Here is a 6,199-nt window from a genome sequence, read left to right on the forward strand (position 1 = left end):
TGTCTCTGAGTGGTCCAGCACTGAGTACTTTGGAGTCGGATGACTGTCAGAGCCATAGCATTGGTGCTGGCTCTGGGGTGTTGAATTTGACCTCAAAGTTATTGTAGCCATCTCTACCCTTTGGAGCTTTGGTGCTGGACAGCTTCACTCCAACTCCCTACTGGAGCAGTTTACCTTTGGGGCAAAGGAAACTGTTGGTCCAAAATCCTACCTTTTCAGACCCCTCAGTGTCTCTTTCTTCAAGGATTTTTGCCTTTGAGGTAGTGGTGACAGCCTTCTGTGTACCCAGAGTTCAGACTTCTCTTCCCTCTTCAGCTCTGACTCCCTAATCCTATTCAATTCTGTGTACATAGCCTCAGTCATCCAATCCACTGGGACAGCCAGCCACAACCAGTCTCCAGACCATTAAGTAGGGTATAATAATCTCTTTTGATACCTTCCTGGAACATCTCAGTGAGGACATTCCTCAGAAGAGGAGTTGCAAAAGGAGGCACATAGACTCTCCACAAGAGTCTGTCACTGAGGACACTGACTTTGATGAAGGTGATGGGTCCACCAGATCATCATTTGGAGTCATCGTAGAACTCCTAAAACATAGGAGAGTTTGTTCCCCCAGTAACCCTTCCCAGGAGGAGTCTGTGTTCCTGGAGGTCTTTGGAGCTGGACTGTCTACCTCCTGGATGACTCTGCCGATTGATTAGTTCATTGATTTAGTCTGTTGATGGGCATGGAAGGAGCCTGACACAACTGAGACAATCGCTAGGAGACCAGATAGGATCCTGGCACCACCTAAGGATAGAACACACTGCAGTAAAGGAGTACCCATTGATGCCATGGTCATAGTGGTGGCCACTACAAAGGAACTGGCAGAACAAAGTTCCTCTATCCACCCCCCAACAGGGAGTCTAGGGCACTGGACAGGTTTGGGAAGCATGTCTATGCTTCAGCGACCTTTGCCCTTAAGTCACTGAATTATTTGGCACTTTTTGCAAATCTCCAGAGAGATTTGATCAAGGAACTTTCCAAATCCCTCTATGGAACCATACCCTTAGAGGTAGAGACTACTATTTCCTTGCAGTTGGTTACCCTTCCGTCTATTTCAAATTCATCCATGAGGCTTATCGCCCATATGGCTGAAGGTACCTCACAGGCAGTGGGTTTAGGCATTTCCATCAGGAGATATACCTGGATGCACTTATGTGACTTTGTGGAACCCTTCAAATCTCCTTTTGTCAATTCTACCTTTGACAGAACCTCCTTATTTAGCCCCAGAGTAAAAGACACACTTTCTAGGTTTGAGTGGAAAAAGATAGCCCTTTCTTTTGTGGATGTATGTTTTCCAACACTTCGATGGACCTTTTCTAGGAAACAACAAGGTGGATGGAAAATGTGATTCAAAAAATCTCAGGGTCTCTTCCAGGATCCACATGGAGATAGTTCCCCCAGGGGCAGGGGCAACTCCAGTGGAAGATGCTGTCACTGTGGCACAGGTGGTCAGCATAATCAGGGATCTAAGGATAACTTCTCTGACAGATCCTAGCAACACTCCCTGAAAGGAGGCCCAACTGTGCCTCTCTGGAGGAAATCAGGAGTCATTTATCCCTGTACCAGCGAGCCTGGCTAGAAATCACAAAAGATTCATGGGGAACTTAAAAGATCTAGTGAATAACAGATATAATAGTACTGTAAGTTCATTCTTAAATGTTTTCAGGTAATTATTACTAATTCCATCTCCTCCCTGTGATTTGCTTGGGTCCAGTTTATGTAGTTCTTTTTCAAGGTTACTTGGATGTTAGTAGGACAATTTATCACCCACTTTGTGGATCCAAACTGTTTGCTTAAGATTTTGTAAATATAACTATATAATTTGTTGTGTCTGAGAATAAACTTTAAAATCTACACACGTTATTCCTTTTTCTGGCACTTGTATAATATTCTAGATAGTTTCATGATGAAGGTTTTTGCAGTCCACACAACAGAAATACTGAAAATAATGTGCAGAAACCTTAAAATTCCACAACTGCCTGTTCGGGTTTTAAAGATTACTTAGTGGCACAATGGCTAACTTTGCCACTTCACAGGAGGCTCTCTGGTTCACTTTTTGGCCGGGATGCCTTGTGTGCAGAGTCTACATGTCCCCCCATCATTCAAGTGAGTTTTATCTTGGTTTTTGCCAGTTTTCTTCCACTTTCCAAAGATGGATCAGGGACTCTAAATTGCTCATTGGTATGAGTACTTGCACGTTTGATATAGAAGAAAAACCTGGCAACCTACTTCCGTTTTCCCACTCAGTGGGTAGCAGAGGCTTTCTGTATGCTTACTGTAGGAGTCAGATGCAACTCATATGAGAGCGTGCGAGTCGCAAAATTACTTTAATGCTCAGAAATAAAATAAGCATCAAATAAATAACTTCTAATGCCCATGTTGGATGGATGTAACCTGAGACGAAGCCTATTCCTAACTTATTATAGTTAAACTGGGTAAATAGTAGGCATGGGTCCCTGTTTGTTCAGATACCACATCAGTGAGATGTAGCTTGTGATGATGTGAAGAATGCCTAGATTTAATACTGGATGAAAATAATTTAATATTAGAGAGGCTGTTAACATTTATTTTGTTTTACTATGCATTTTTAAATAGTACATGGTCAGGGACCAAGTACTCTGTTTTTCTAAGGTTAGGGAAGCAACTTCGTATATAAAATCTAATGCTTCTTTTTATCAGAAACCGTGAAATATACTTTTTGAAAGGATTATGCTGGACTGGACTAAGTTTGCTGAATAGACCAGGTTAACTCTTGGATCAGGAAAGGCATTAATGGGAGAGAGACAGGGTGAGACTGTTCTAGGGAATCTTGATTCTGATCTCATCGACTCCTAAGGTACCTCTGAATTTTCCTCTGATTTGTAATCCTAGCATTTTGTTTTATCAGAATGGTTAAAGACATGAATCCCAGAGCCATCTGGAAGAACTACAAGACACTCTCTGTTTTGCCTTATGAAAGAAAACCCTTTTGCAAGACTCAGTAGAGGGTGAGGGTGACCATTTTTTTTTTTTACTTGAGAAAGATGTAGATCCGACTTTTCTAGGCCGAATGCCTCTTCCGGCTTAAACTGTAGAAATGCACTTGTCTAATAACACTGGAATGCAGTATACAAGCTCCAAACTGTGTCTTCCTTTATAAGACAATCATCTAAGGAAAAACAGCTGTCAGTCATCTGCTGCAGTTATCAGTACTGATGGATTTGCTGGCAAAGATAGCTCCTGCTTTTGCTTCTAATGCTTTTTCATAAAATCGCAATCCTGTGACAGTCACAGCATATTTTTAACCTCTCACTATACTGAGCTAGTATTTGAAATACTGCTTCAACTGAAGCTTCACTATATGTCAACTATTACATTTAGTGAGGCCAAAGAATGTGATTAAGCTTTTATTGATTTGCGTTTCCCATTCAGATTTCCTGGTCTATGGTTGTAATGTAAACTTATGGTCACCTTCCAAACTCCAGTCAGTTCTCCCTTCTCTTTAATTCTTTCTTAGCGCAACACATATAACACAGGCATCATGAAAACTCTTGTAACATCCAAATACATCACTTTTAAAATTCTACACTACCCCTCCAATACACCCATACTTAATAACCTAATCACCCCATATAAAAATCTTACCTCACTTCGCTCAGCTAACAAGCTTCTAGTAACTACTCTTAAATCCCACAACAAAGCAGGTGACTCCTTATTTGCAAATACTGTTGGTTCATATTGGAATAAACTTCCCATGGAACTGACCACCCTAAGCTCATCTCACCTTTTCAAAAAACAAATAAGACACCATTTCCAAACACACTGGCTATGCCCATGCTCAAATCCTGACTGAGCTCAACATAGAATGCACCTCTTTCCAGTCCCCTCCTCTTCACTCTTAATGATTATCCTTTACTTCTGAATTATCCCTCTTCTGATCAACCTGCTTATTTATTTTACATTCTTTTCTTTTTCACTTCCTATTTCTTCCTTTCTTCATGCTGTATCACTACATCTTGCCTTTTTTCCTTACTTACATACATCTTGATCACTTCAATGCTAATTCTCTTTCTGAATAGTACTACCCTGGCACAACTTGTATTATTCTGAATTGTAATTAGTGAATCTGTTACTGACTCTCCATATGTCACAATTTTCTTTTACTCAATCCTCTTCATTCCATGACAGACTCAACCTAACTATTAAGTCATTGCAAAACTGCCTCTCCAATGTTTATCTCTTGTCTAACCACCTCTGAAATTTTTTATATTACAGAATAACTGTTCCTAATCTGCTTACTTGTTTTCTACATTAGGTTTATGTGCTGTTTGCTTATGCATTTGTGTCTGATTGTTGAATTTATTAATTGTTTGAATTCTTTTGATTGTTTTTCACTGTTAGCTACTAGTATGTTAATGGAGCTTTTCTCCTCGGGCCTCTGCTGAAAATGGACATGGATCCAGCCAGACCAGCCCGGTTAACAAATGTAAAATAAAATAAAATAAATAAAAATACATTTCTGAATAACAACAACGATAAATAGGACATGCTGGAGGGATAGATTCCTGTCCCAGAGACTCCCCATGCTTTTGAACAGGATTCCAATATACATCAGGCAGAGCCCCTCACTAACACTCTTCAAGAGAAACCTTGACGTGTGGATGGGAAACAGAAAATTTATCCCGGGGATCACTGCAGTGGCTCTGCTGGACAGTGGCGCAGGGAACTAATGGCTCTGCTGGACAGAGGGACAGGGAACTAATCTAAGGGGGTGGCAAAAGCCAACACATTCTGGCTAGGCTTATAAATGCCCTTGGGTAGATAGCCTAGTACTTACCTATGAACCTATGAACCTATGAAGGCAGATACATTTCTCTGGTTTATATACATCATGTCACTTCTTTCAAGAGCGGGACATTTCTACTGTGGCTAAAAGTTACAAGCAGTGCATTTGGGTGCTTCTTGCTTTTCATCCACACTTGTTATTAAAGTTGTTACACAATGTGAAGATGTTATTGTTCAGTGAAACGCATTGTACTATTTTTTGGAAGCAAATAAGTTATGTCCCACCAGTGTGTTTAGTATCCACACAGAAACATAAATCAGTGCAGCTAAGAAATCATCTAAAAAGCCATAATTCTTCCACCACTAAATGGCAACATGTACATTTTACAATTCTCTGTAAATTAATGCTACCTGCATGAAATTAAATGTCACTTAAAATAAAATGCTCCTTTAATTAGGCTTTTGGGTTGAAATTTGCCACTCCTGTGCATTGAGTTATATATGTTATGTATTTTCAGCAGCTGTTTTTAGTGGCAGTGAGTAAATTCATGTGATGGGCTGAAAATGTGTTACCATGCCCATAGGTGTATATGTGCACCTCTGCAGTAAAACCATCCCTGCTAAGTTGTCTCAGGGGGAAGAGGCAGAAGAGCAATGCACTGTGAATTGAACAATAATGCTATTTGAAAAAGAAAAGATTTTTTTTGTAAAATACTACCATTGTATAATAACAATATACCATGACAGTTATGAGTAATTCATGTATTCATCTATAGTGGTAGGTTCCAGATTGGTCACTGTGGCTATACAGTAATGACCAAACAAGATCCGCATTGAGGGTAAAATATGACTTATGCCCACCCTTCCATTACACATCACTACAATATAACCTGATCTAAAATGTGTACTGGGCTTTGTTTAATCTAGGTCACATACTGATTTTATTTATCTATTAGACCTAGACGAATAAGAAGGCTGAGGCCCTTTCTGGATCATAACATTGTTACACACATAAAAGTAAAAAACAAAAGTAATAAATAATGTTTCAAATTATACATAGTACAATGGTAATTCTGATAAATCCAAAAAGCAAGTGATATCAAAGATATCAAACAACAGATGTGATAAAGCTAAGAGGCCATATTGCAGTTGATGTAATGTATGTCATACTGAATATAAGAACCTAGTTTGATAATAAGTACTCCATACTCATTAGTAACCTAAAAATCATTGGTCAATGGCAATGTCAACGTCAATGAAACCTGAAGACAGAATTTCTTTATATAATGGAGATGCTGTAACTGCACTTAAGCAAGTATAGCTGGCTTCTATGGTTAGAAGTTCCTTTCAGACCACTGAATTAATTAAGATATTGTTTTAACTCAATAGG

At 39.4% G+C, this 6,199-nt stretch overlaps 1 protein-coding gene across 2 annotated transcripts in view; it reads left to right on the forward strand.

Annotated features, from left to right (window-relative positions):
• The window catches only part of BCAN (brevican), a 923,936-nt gene that overhangs the window by 248,425 nt on the left and 669,312 nt on the right, over window positions 1–6,199 (forward strand). The gene's annotated exons all lie outside the window — the stretch shown is intronic.

This window comes from Protopterus annectens, chromosome 8.part0 (genome assembly GCF_019279795.1).
Source record: "Protopterus annectens isolate FY-2018-M chromosome 8.part0, PAN1.0, whole genome shotgun sequence".
NCBI classification, from domain to species: Eukaryota; Metazoa; Chordata; order Ceratodontiformes; family Protopteridae; genus Protopterus; species Protopterus annectens.